Source organism: Schistocerca americana, chromosome 4 (genome assembly GCF_021461395.2).
Source record: "Schistocerca americana isolate TAMUIC-IGC-003095 chromosome 4, iqSchAmer2.1, whole genome shotgun sequence".
Lineage (NCBI taxonomy): Eukaryota > Metazoa > Arthropoda > Insecta > Orthoptera > Acrididae > Schistocerca > Schistocerca americana.
This window is the reverse complement of record NC_060122.1, coordinates 81,319,300-81,331,956: the sequence shown is the minus strand read 5'-3', so window position 1 is coordinate 81,331,956 and position 12,657 is coordinate 81,319,300.

Here is a 12,657-nt window from a genome sequence, read left to right as displayed (position 1 = left end):
TAAAAAAAAAAAAAATTCTTTGATTCCCACCAGAGTTTCAACGTAAATGTGCATCTGCAGTGTTGATTATGAATTCTTTGTCCACTGAGTTGAATCAATTACATGTCCAAAAGAACGGACACCACACACACATTTAATATTCCACTTTCTGTCGCAGTTAAGATCATGCAGGAAACATGAGGAAGTGAATTCTGTGATTTGTTTGTGGAAATACTGTCAGACACAGTGAAAAAACAACTGACACATTGAATAGAGTAATGATAAGTTATGAGTGATCACCTGTACGAGTAACAACCTGTTTATTTATTTATTTTTATTTATACGTCAATTTCAGTAGGACAAAATTGAGGAGCAAATCTCTAAGATCCTGGAACGTGTCAGTACATGAAATTACAACATGAAAATAATAACAGATAAAAATAAAATGTTTATGAGGCCATAAAAGGCCAAGCCATGAGTTTATGAACACGCAATCAACAAAGTAACATTAGAGTCAGCTTAATTTTTCAAGGAACTCCTCAAAACGATAGAAGGAGTGACAAAAGAGGAAACACTTCAGTTTCTATTTGAAAGCGCGTGGATTACTGCTAAGGTTTTTGAATTCTTCTGTAGCTTACTGAAAATGGATGCAGCACTATATTGCACACCTTTCTGCACAATTGTTAAGGAAGTCCGATCCAAATGCAGGTTGAACTTCTGCCGAGTATTAAGTGAGTGAAAGCTGCTTATTTTTGAGAATAAGTTAATATCGTTAGGAAGAAATGACAATAAAGATTTTATATATTGAGAGGCCAATGTCAAAATGCCCAGACTAGTGAACAGGGGTCGACAAGAGGTTCCTGAACTTACAATACTTATTGCCCAAACCACCCGTTTCTGAGCCAAAAATAACCTTTTAGAATGTTAAGAGGTACCCCAAAATATAATACCATACGAAATAAGGGAACGAAAATAAGTAAAGTAGTCTAGTTGTCGGACAATCATTTACTTCAGATACAGTTCTAACAGTAAAAATGGCAGCACTAAGTCTTTTAACAAAATCCGAAACGTGAGCTTTCCACGACAGTTTACCATCTACCTGAACGCCTAGAAATGTGAACTGTTCAGTTTCACTAATCATATCCCTTTCTGTGAAATTAAAACGTCAGATTTTCTTGAATTGTGTGTTAGAACGTATAAAAACTAAGTCTTACTGTGATTTAGTGTAAGTTTATTTCTTACAGGCCATAAACTTAGATCATGAACTGCACTATTTGAAACCGAGGCACACGACATCCTTTACTACCAAGCTAGTGTCATCATCAAACAGAAATATTTTAGAGTTACCCGTAATACTAGAGGGCATATGATTTATACAAATAAGGAACAGGAGTGGTCCAACACTGATCACTGCCACCCCCCCCCTCCCACCCAGATTGGACTGTACCCCACTCAGACTTCACATCACTGTCATTCTCAACACTGTGATAATGACCTTTTGCTGCCTGTTGTTAAAGTAATAGGTGGACAATAGTGAGCTATTCCCCGTATTCCGTAATGGTCCAACATCTGGAAAAATATTTTGTGATCAACACAATCAAACATTTGATAGCAAATTATGTGATATAAGTTGATCAATTATCCTTACATACATAGCCTTTTCAATAATTTTAGCAAACACTGATGGCATACAATAAGTCTACAATTGTCTATTTTATCCCCTTCTCCCTTTTTATATACTGGGTTTACTACTGAGTACTTTAATCGTTCAGGAAACTGAACAACCTAAAGGAAAAATTACAAATGTGTCTTAATACAGGACTAATATGTGCAGCACAGTGCTTTAATATCCTGCTAGGCACTACACCATATCCATGAGAGTACGTATGTGTGTGAGTGTTTGTGTGTTCGCGTGTGTGTGTTACAGAGATACTATTGACTATCTACCGGATCCGAAAACTACCACGCGACCTCCTACGTTTTAACCACAGTTAGCAGGCTTTGACGGTACCCCACTAACCATTCTTGCTATCTCTTGGTTCCCCCAAAGTACCTGTAACCCAAACCGCCTGGCTACTTGAAGTCCCTCACTGCAGTGATCAAGGGCTCGATGCCGATTTCACAACAGATGAAATAAATTGAGAATTCCAAATCCAGAAAGGCACACCCATCCAGCAACAAAGCATTAACAACAGAAGTGGCTTTGTGTCGAACATAGACGTTACTAATGTATATGGTGTGAAATGCATAGTGTAACTTACATGTTATTGTGATGTATCTGACCGCAACTCAGAGATATCGACAGTCTTGCTGCTATCTTCACTAGACGAATGGTACACTAAGAAAATAGGAATCACTGCATGGATATATTTGGTGAACCTACGCCATTTATGAATGGGTGAAAGAAGATGGAACACAAAGTAATAGGAAGGGAAATTTAGAGAATCGATAGTTGATGCTGATGCAGAGCGATTCTACTGGCACCACCTTATATTTCCCGAAACAACCACGAATATACGTAAGATACGACACATTAGAGAAAATACTCTGTTCAGGAATCACAAGAGGAGGAGGTGTACTTGGAATAGGCCGGGTGATACCGGAAGATCTCAGTTAGATTACATCATGATAAGACCGAGATTCCGTAATTCGATACTGGATTGTAAGGCGTACCTAGGGGCAGATATAGACTCAGATCACAACACAGTATTTATGACTAGTAGGCTGAAGTTCAAGACACTAGTCAGGAAGAATCAATACGCAATGAAGTGGGGTACGGAAGTACTAATGGAATGACGAGATACGCTTGAAGTTCTCTGGGGCTATAGGTACAGCAATAAGGAATATCTCAGTAGGGAGTACAGTTGGAGAGGTGTGGACATCTCTAAAAAGGGCTATCACAGAAGTTGGGAAAGAAAACATAAGTACAAAGAGGGTAACTGCGAAGAAACCTTGGATAACACAAGAGATACTTCAATTGACCGTTGAAAGGAGGAAGTACAAACATGTTCCGGGAAACTCAGGAATTCAGAAACACAAGTCCCTGAGGAATGAAATAAATAGAAAGTGCAGGGAAGCTAAGACGAAAAAAAAATGCATGGAAAATGAGAAGTATTCGAAAAGGAAATTATTGACGGTAGGACTGACTCAGCATACAGAAAAGTCAAAACAACTTGGTTGACATTAAAAGCAAGGTTGATAACATTAAGAGAGCAAGGGGAATTCCAGAGTTAAACGCAGACGAGAGAGCGGATAGGTGGAAAGAGTATATTGAAAGCCTCTACGAGGGGAAGATTTTTCTGTGATAGAGGAAGAAACAGGAATCGATTTAGAAGAGATAGGGGATCCTGTATTAGAATCAGATGAAATAAGGCAGAAGGGGTAGACAACATTCCATCAGATGTTCTAAAATCGTTGGGGGAAGCGGCAACAAAACGACTATTCACGTCGGTGTGTAGAATGTATGTCTGGCAACATACCATCCGACTTTCGGAAAATCATCATACACACAAATTCGAAGACGGTAATAGCTGACAAGTGCGAGAATTATCGCACAATCTGCTTAACAGTTCATGCATCCTAGCTGCTGACAAGCACAATATACAGAATAATGGAAAAGAAAATTCAGGATGTAATAGATGACGATCAGTTTGGCTCTAGGAAAGGTAAAAGCAAGAGAGATGCAATTCTGACATTCTGGTTAATAATGGAAGCAAGACGAAACAAAAATCAAGACACGTTCATATGATTTATCGACCTGGAAAAAGCGTTCGCCAATGTAAAATGGCTCAAGATGTTCGAAATTTTAAGAAAAACAGGAGTAAGCTATGGGGAAGAGGGTCGTATTCAATATGTACAACAGCCAGGAGGGAATAATAAGAGTGGACGACCACGAACGAAATGCTCGGATTAAAAAGGGGTGGAAGACAAGGATATAGTCTTTCGCCCCTACTGTTCAATCCGTACATCGATGAAGGAATGACGGAAATAAAAGAAAGTTTCAGTAGTGGAATTAAAATTCAAGGTGAATGGATATCAGTGATAGGATTCGCTGATGTCATTGCTATCCTGGCTGAAAGTGAAGAAGAATTACATGATCTGCTAAATGCAATGAACAGTCCAATGAGTAGTGGGTATGTATTGAGACTAAATCGAAGGAAGACGAAGGTAATGAGAAGTAGTAGAAATGAGAACAGCGAGAAAATTAATGGCTCTGTGCACTATGGGACTCAACTGCTGAGGTCATTAGTCCCCTAGAACTTAGAACTAGTTAAACCTAACTAACCTAAGGACATCACAAACATCCATGCCCGAGGCAGGATTCGAACCTGCGACCGTAGCGGTTTTGCGGTTCCAGACTGCAGCGCCTTTAACCGCACGGTCTCTTCGGCCGGCGAGAAAATTAATATCAGGATCGATGGTCACGAAATTGATGAAGTAAAGGAATTCTGCTAGCTACACAGTAAAATAAATAATGACGGACGGAGCGAGGAGGACATCAAAAGTAGACTAGCAATGAAAAAAGTGCATTCCTGACCAAGGGAAGTCTACTAATATCAAATATCGGCCTTAACTTGAGGAAGAAATTTTTGGAGTGCAGCCTCGTATGGTGGTGAAACATGGACTGTGGGGAAATCGGAACAGAAGAGAATTGAAGCATTTGAGATGTGGTGCTACAGACTAATGTTGAAAATTAGGTGGACTGAGAAGTTAAGAAATGAGGAGGTTCTGTGCAGAATCGGAGAGGAATGGAGTATGTGGAAAACACTGATAAGGAGAATAGACAGGATGATAGGACATCTGCTAAGACATGAGTGAATGACTTCTGCGGTACTAGAGGGAGCTGTAGAAGGCAAAAACTGTAGAGCAAGACAGAGATTGAAATACATCCGGAAAATTATAGAGGACGTAGGTTGGAAGTGTTACTCTGAGATGAATGGGTTAGCACAGGAGAGGAACTCGTGGCGGCCTACATCAAACCAATCAGAGGACTGATGATTCCCCCCCCCCCTCCCAAAAAAAAGAAAAAAGAAAACGGAGGAATATAGAGAGACCTCGCTGGTTGAACGTTACCGAGCTACTATGAGGCATTACGCAAATGCCTGATAAATGAGCTGCGACGTGTGCGAGAGAAAAGTGCTTAAGAATACATTGAAGAAAGGGATAAATGTAGCATTAGAAATAATTTTCCAAAAAATGGCAGTCACGTTACCTTGTGAAACGGACCTGCGAAACATACAGGCACTGGATCGAAGACAGGCGACAAAATCAGTGAGCTATTGAGTCTTTACCTTTTACATTATTTAAAATCAGTTATTAGGACTGTCCCAAATTTCGCACGAATTGAGACTAGAGTTATGCACAAAAGAACGCTAGATTGTAACGAAATTTACAGAGAATTGTAGAAAAGGGCAAAGAACAGGAAAACTACAAATGAATAAGTATAGCTAATCAGGTACATTGCTGTATGACAGATTACACTGGACGCGTTAGATAAGCAACTCGCCCTCACATCATTCCACAACTGTCTATGATATCGAAATTCTGTTTTCATCCAGACGGATAGTGTGAAAATTCACACTCATCGAAGGGTTGGAGAGTGTCTTTGCACGGGTACTGGGTGTTTGTGTTGTCCTCATCACTTCTAAAAATGTTTCCAATGGCTCTGAGCACACTATGGGACTAAGCTACTGACGTCATCAGTAAGGACATCACACACATCCATGCCCAAGGCAGGATTCGAACCTGCGACCGTAGCGGTCGCGCGGTTCCGGACTGTAGCGCCTAGAACCGCTCGGCCACCCCTGCCGGCCCTCATCATTTCATCATCATCATTCGGGACAGTGGCTAGATTGGATTGTGTAAAAATTGTATCTTTCTACAGGCGTTGATGACCACGCGGCTGAGCGCCCCACGAACCAAACATCATCATGACATTAATAGACTTATTGTCTCTCTTCATGTTTATTACAGAGGTAGCGCTAACAACATCGCGTTTTCGAACATAAATATTGTAATTTCTCTTCCTAGTATCGTAATTGCAAGCGAGACAAACTCAACGCCGTTTCGCTCTTCAAAATCCTGTTAACACTTTCAAAATTAGAAAAAAATTAGTGTCATTCATAATTAAAGAAAAGCTAGATATTCTACTTCTTTACGGAGAATTCAGAAGGAACACGAAGAGCACTGCTGATTTCGCAAACTTTAGTTGTACATTTAACGGTAATTCGAGACACGGTGTCCACTAAGAATAAGAATTCAAGAGAAGTGAAATAAGTTATTAGTGGAGAGCCGCTGGCAAACTACTGCATGCAGGGAAGGATAGAGATATTCTGGCAGCTGTTGCTGCTAACCTACATGTTACCTCGAAAGAAATACGAGAACTTGTGTAATAAGTCGACCAACGCTAATCGCACTGTGCGCACAACAGCATCCATTCGCTTCGTGTTTCGCTTCTCCAGCAGATTAAAACGCGAGACTGCAACAGACGAATGGAATTTTGAAGCGAGATCAGGACAGCAGGTTCTTTCTTCAAAGAACGGGTGCAGCTACATTTACAAACCATGGAAAGCTTAATGTAAAGAACGTGATTTCCTTGCCGCGGAGAATCGATCTGTTTTAGCAAGTTCAACTTCAGAAGCTGGGAAGTGTCGACGTCTGGTGTAGAACTGTTTAAGACAGATTAATCCTAACATCATTGAAGAACCGTTAACGGATAAAACGTAAGCAAAACTTCTTACAGAAGTGCTAACCGCTCTCTCATAGGAAGATCCCACTGAAATACGAGATGTACTCGTGTGTGCTGCCAGCTCGATGGGTATCCGGCTGACTACTCAATTGTAACGAGAAAAGCGCTCAGCCATCTCTTTCCTGGTCGCTGGATAGGTAGCGAATGTGTTATCAGTTGACTGGCACGTTTACTTGAGTTGGCGACGCACGTCGTTCGTATCTGTGGTAAACACAAAAACAGGACAACAGGGAGTAGACCTCGAGCTCTGCGAGTTACTCACGAACTTAATATGTACGAATGTTGGCTAGAACTTCTGCGTGGCTACAACAGGCTTTTCCTGTCATGTTGGCTATCGGCAGATGCTTTGTCACCTCACGATTTCCCGGTTAGACTACCAAGGATTTCATACAACACTTACCATCTTACAATGAAGGCTTTCACGACCGCATGGTACTGTTGTTGATAATTATTCCGGCTTATATAGCTGTGTTCCATGGAATTCTTCTGTTCCTAACGTTTCGTCCAACGTAGTATTGGACGAAACGTTAGGAATAGAAGAATTCCATGGACCACGGACATATAACCCAGAAGAATTATCAACAACAGTACTTATCAGCTTCTTCTTTAGGGTTCACGGTTAAGGATTTAAACCAAGTAGTGGGACAAAGAGTTGGAACACTACTCATGAGCAGATATGCCGTTGTATAGACCTACATTTACAACAGAAAACTACAGTAATTTGTATCTAGGCTACAACAGTGGGGCTCAGCGATCGGAACACGGCCGCTGTAAGATGAGGGAAACAGAGGGGGAACGAACTGGTGACACCGAATGTGTTGGGTTCCGGTGGCAACGCAGGAATGATTGGTTTACTGAGAGGCAACCGAGGATATGGTCGTACTGAAATACGGTAAACATATTACATATCGATTTCACCAATAATTAGAATGTATTTACACTTTGGAGCTCACCACAAGGAAAATCGATATAAAAATGTAATTAATGTTATAAAACAAGGTGACTGGCAGAAGGGGACCTTGTGTCGGTTTTTAATGATTTATGGGGTGTATGTCATCATACGGAGCAGTGGACTTGACATAGAACAATATGAATCGCTTTTGGAAGCAAGATGGTGACCAGTGGATGGGACCGTGTCCTGGGTGGTGTAAGATTCTTGGAAGCGATGTAGGACAGGAACTGACAGATAGTGGCAAGAAACGTCCTCCCGGACGGCTGCTTGTGGCTTAGGTCCAACCAAAGGCGGTATGACGCCGTGCAGATGTTGGCGGGACGTTTCCATGCTTTCTGACTTCTTTTGAAGGTCAGCGTCCGCTTCTTGCAGAAGGCGCAGGTCATAGGAAACAAACTCTAGCGTCGCAGGAGTTCTGTTTGGATGTCTTGAACCCAATTGGGTGTCTATGGACACTGCCGATTGGCTTAAAGACGTGTGACTTCAGATCAAGGGTATGAAATGAATGCTTTTTGGTAGTAAAGGCGATTTCAGTTTGTGATTGGAGACTGTAAAAGACACGGTGTTTTTGGTGTGATTCTCTGTCGGGCATCCAGTTTGAGGTTCAAGTACGACACGAGTGTGTCCTGATCGAATTGGTGTTGCAGTGCGGCTGAGGTAGCCACATCGTTGCTTCCCATAAAGGCGTTCACCTCTCCGTCTTTCCGAAGGGACTAGCACGTCTGTAGCGGACAACTTGGTTCAACCCAGTCATAGTTGCTGTGAACACAACATACAGCATATGCAGAGTAGTTCAGTTTCATTTTACACTTCCTGAACACAGGACGATCTCCTGTCTCCACTCCTTTTGCAGCAATAGTAAATGTGTGGTGTTCTGGGTTTTAGTCACCAACCTTCAGTCATTCTTTCCATTGAGAATTGTGGGCTTAAATAGATGTCAGTTATCTGTGAAGATCGGGAGGGATTAAATTCTTAAGAGGAAAAGGAATAACTTAACTGACAGGAGAGTGACACAGCTCTCCATTTAATCTTCATGCACATTTGGATACACGTAGTTGTCACTGGTTTATGTTTATTCATTTTCTATGTTCAATCCGTTATTGCGTTTATGAATAAGTGGGAGTACGGAATTAAATCATTCTTTCTGTTCCATTCTTTTACTTACTTTATGCTGTAGGCCTGTAATCTGTGTACAGGAAGGTATTAGCAATCACGTCAAAACATAACCAACATATTACTGCAGTTAGTGTTAGTCAGCATGACGTATTTGTTTTGCAATTTCCCTTCATTAACAGTTATCCATTCAACTCTGTGCACATACATTTAGACGTTAATTGTTAAAGAGACGGCTCACAATTATTTTTGGAGAGTTATGGGGAATTTTACACTATGGGTTTTTGTAGTATTTCATGTAGTATCGACGAGCACGTTTACGCAATTCGTCAGCTAGCATTTACATGGAATTGCGTGTATTGGTATCATGGTATCATCGACATCTTTCAGCAATTTGAAGTAAGTCTGAAGCGTGAAACATCCCACTCATTAGTATATTTTGGTTGTTGTGTGGAATCTGAACTGCGCAAGTCCGTGGTGCTCTTCTGCCCTGCCCTATTACACCAGTACAGCAGAGCGTCTTTGCAGTCGGTGCCGACTTTTCTCTTCCACTCACGCTCTACTCACTGTTTCACTACAACCTGGGGATATAACAGAAGTTCCGGACTAGAAGTATGTATGTGCTTCTCCTTGTATCCGAAGCAAACATTCCACAAGGCACTGTGTTTCGAAGCTAGCCCATCGAAATGTGTTTCAAAAACTGCTGTTACATTATTACGCGATTAGTTGGTATTGTCACTCCTCATTTTCTTTAATGAAGCAGTGTGCATCTGCTACATGATCAAAATTATCGCTTTCCATATTACCACAGTATTTTCCAAAGATTATCAAACTCTGACATCAGTGCAGGCCCTTGTGTGAGTGAATGTAGCGACAGTGAACAATAGTCAGACTGTGAGATAGCCCATCCTGCTATCCTGCGCCGCGCGGGATTAGCCGAGCGGTCTAAGGCGCTGCATTCATGGACTGTGCGGCCGGTCCTGTCGGAGGTTCGAGTCCTCTCTCGGGCATCGGTATGTGTGTTTGTCCTTAGGATTATTTAGGATAATTAGTGTGTAAGCTGAGGGACTGATGACCATAGCAGTTAAGTCCCATAAGACTTTACACACATTTGAACATTTGTTATCCTGCGTTACTCGTTTCCAGAAGTAGTGTAAGCTGATCGGTCTACGGACGCAGGGTGAACTATTAAGACGCACTGCTTGCGCTATTTCGCAGTGAGGTATACTGCTTAATACCTAGAGGGTGTACGCGACCAGGGTGGTCGAGCGGTTCTAGGCGCTACAGTCTGGAACCACGCCGCCGCTACGGTTGCAGGTTCGAATCGTGCCTCAGGCATGAATGTATGAGATGCCCTTAGGTAAGTTAGGTTTAACTAGTTCTAAGTTGTAGGGGACTGATGACCTTAGCAGTTAAGTCCCACAGTGCTCAGAGCCATTTGAACCATTTGAGCTTAGAGGGTGCTGAGATGCCTGAGCATGGTTCTTTGCTTATAAACAGTGCAAAAATGCCTTTGATAAAATTTCGCTGTGTGGATATTTTTGGTAGAAAATTGGTGTAAAAGGAAGGTAATTTGCCAAAACTGACTTCACAAGAACGTGAAACATCATAATTCGATTATGTAAAGTTCTTCTGTCCAGTTGGAGCAATGGGTACAGTTTTGCATTCGAATGTACTCGAGTTCGAAGGTAACTTTTCCTTCTTTAATTATCTATTTATAAACTATGCCATACGATTTCGGGAAATTTTCAGTCTTCGGCCGAGTGCGGCGCTAATATGAAACTTCCTAAAACTGTGTGTAGACAGAGACTCGAACTTGGGACCTCTATCTGCCAACTGACTCCACAGGCATGACTCAAGTCTCGTTCTCACAGCGGTCAGATGACGTTCTGGTGGTAGTAAAAGGAGGTCAGGTACTTCGCGATATGGTATTTCGCGTCTTATTCGTAATAAAACATTTACAGCAGGTCACGTAGAAAACACAAGCAATCATATAATATCAACACAGAAAGAGAAGAACGGTGAAGGGCATTCTTTCACTGGTAGGATGTTTAAATGATACTAGAGACAAATCCTACTCAGTTTGATATGTACACTACAGGTCACTAAAATTGCTACACCAACAAAAATGCAGATGATAGACGGGTATTCACTGGACAAATATATTATATTATAACTGACATGTGATTACATTTTCACGCAACTTGGGTTCATAGATCCTGAGAAATCAGTACCCCGAACAACCACCTCCGGCCATAATAACGGCCTTGATACGCCTGGGCATTGAGTCAAACAGAGCTTGGATGGCGTGTACAGATACAGCTGCCCATGCAGCTTCAACACGATACCACAGTTCATCAAGAGTAGCTACTGGCGTAATGTGGCGAGCCAGTTGCTCGGCCACCATTAACCAGACGTCCTCAACTGAGGTGAGGTCTGGCGAATGTGCTGGACAGGGCAGCAGTAGAACATTTTCTACATCCAGAAAGGCCGTACAGGACCTGCCACATGCGGTCGTGCATTATCCTGGTGAAATGTAGGGTTTCGCAGGGCTCGAATGAAGGGTAGAGGAACGGGTTGTAGCACATCTGAAATGCAACGTCCACTGTTCAAAGTGCCGTCAATGCGAACAAGAGGTGATCGAGACGTGTAACCAATGGCACCCCAACCATCACGCCGGGTGATACGCCAGTATGGCGATGACGAATACACGCTTCGAATGTGCGTTCACCGCGATGTCGCCAAACACGGATGCGACCATCATGATGCTGTAAACAGTACCTGGATTCATCCGAAGAAATGACGTTTTGCCATTCGTGCACCCGGGTTCGTCATTGAGTACACCATCGCAGGGGCTCCTGTCTGTGATGCAGCGTCAAAGGTAACCGCAGCCATGGTCTCCGAGCTGATAGTCCATCCTGCTGCAAACGTCGTCTTACTGTTCGTGCAGATGGTTGTTGTCTTCCAAACGTCGCCATCTGTTGACTCAGGGATCGAGACGTGGCTGCACGATCCGTTACAGCTACGCGGATAAGCTGCCTGTCATCTCGACTGCTAGTGATACGAGGCCGTTGGGATTCTGCACGGCGTTCCGTACTTCCCTCCTGAATCCACCGATTCCATATTCTGCTAACAGTCATTGGATCTCGACCACCTCGGTAAATCGCAATCGCGATTGGCTACAACGCGACCTTTATCAAAGTCGGATACGTGATGGTACGCATTTCTCTTCCTTACACGAGGCATGACAACAACAGGCAACGCCGATCAACTGCTGTTTGTGTATGAGAAATCGGTTGGAAACTTTCCTCACGTCAGCACGTTGTAGGTGTCGCCGCCGGCGCCTACCTTGAGTGAATGCTCTGGAAAGCTAATCATTTGCTTATCACAGCATCTTCTTGCTGTCGGATAAATTTCGTGTCTATAGCACGTCATCTTCGTGGTATAACAATTTCAATGGCCAGTAGTGTATGTTCATTATCTCTACATTTATAAGTTTTGTTGTTATTGTGGTATAACATACCGATACCATCCCAAAGGCGTCAGACGGAATTGCAGGTATCCGTCAGACGCCTATAGCGGTCCAGCGAGATCTGGCGACCCAGTGGAGCACGCCCACTATTTCACGCCTCTAGCGGCTCCGTAGCACGAGCGCCTTCCGCTGCCGCGGTTTAGGATGGCCGGCGGCCATCCAGACGCCCAAAAGCTCTCGGAGCCACTTCGTTAAGTGATGCTATGCAGAGACCGCCTAGAAGCAGCTCCGACTTCACCGTTCGCGCTTTAGTACAGAGAGCGTCATCTTTGTAGCTATTGTAATATCTGGAGTCTGTTTCTTGTTGCATTATTTATAATGAGTCTTCGTACA